The following is a 525-nucleotide window of genomic DNA, read 5'->3' on the forward strand; positions in this document are numbered from 1 at the left end:
CTCTGGTCCTATGAGAGCTCTGGGAATTATTCAAGTTATTCTTCCCCAGTAGTTGTTCTTTGTCATCCTTACAGCATTCCAATCCGTGCTTGGGCAATTTAGTATTCAACCAATCACTCAAGGGACTCCCTATACAGATTTCCAGCACTGTTTAACTACATAGCACCTTCTTCTCTAGAATTTTGGCTCACAAATTCCAGCCTCTTTAACCTCTACATATGATAATCTATATGTCCTCAACTCAGGGAAACTTCCACGATTCCCCTGCTTGGGATTCCCCTCCCTGTGCTGCAACCTAAAAAGTACTTCTAGGCAGGAAGCCAAGGTGATCATAGGGCTCACTTCATTTGCCTCACTTCTTTGAGTGCTCACGGTTATGCACTGCCTGTTGCTCAATGTCTGAAAACTGTTGTTTCATATTTTTTTTCAGCTTCCTAGTTGTGTACAGATAGAAAACAAGTCTAGTACTAGTTATTTCATTATGGCCAGAGGCAGAAGTTGACTCTAACTTAAGGGGGGGGGGGG

The sequence above is a fragment of the Hyaena hyaena genome, unplaced genomic scaffold (assembly GCF_003009895.1).
Source record: "Hyaena hyaena isolate Hyena2069 unplaced genomic scaffold, ASM300989v1 scaffold_0, whole genome shotgun sequence".
In the NCBI taxonomy this organism is placed as follows: Eukaryota; Metazoa; Chordata; class Mammalia; order Carnivora; family Hyaenidae; genus Hyaena; species Hyaena hyaena.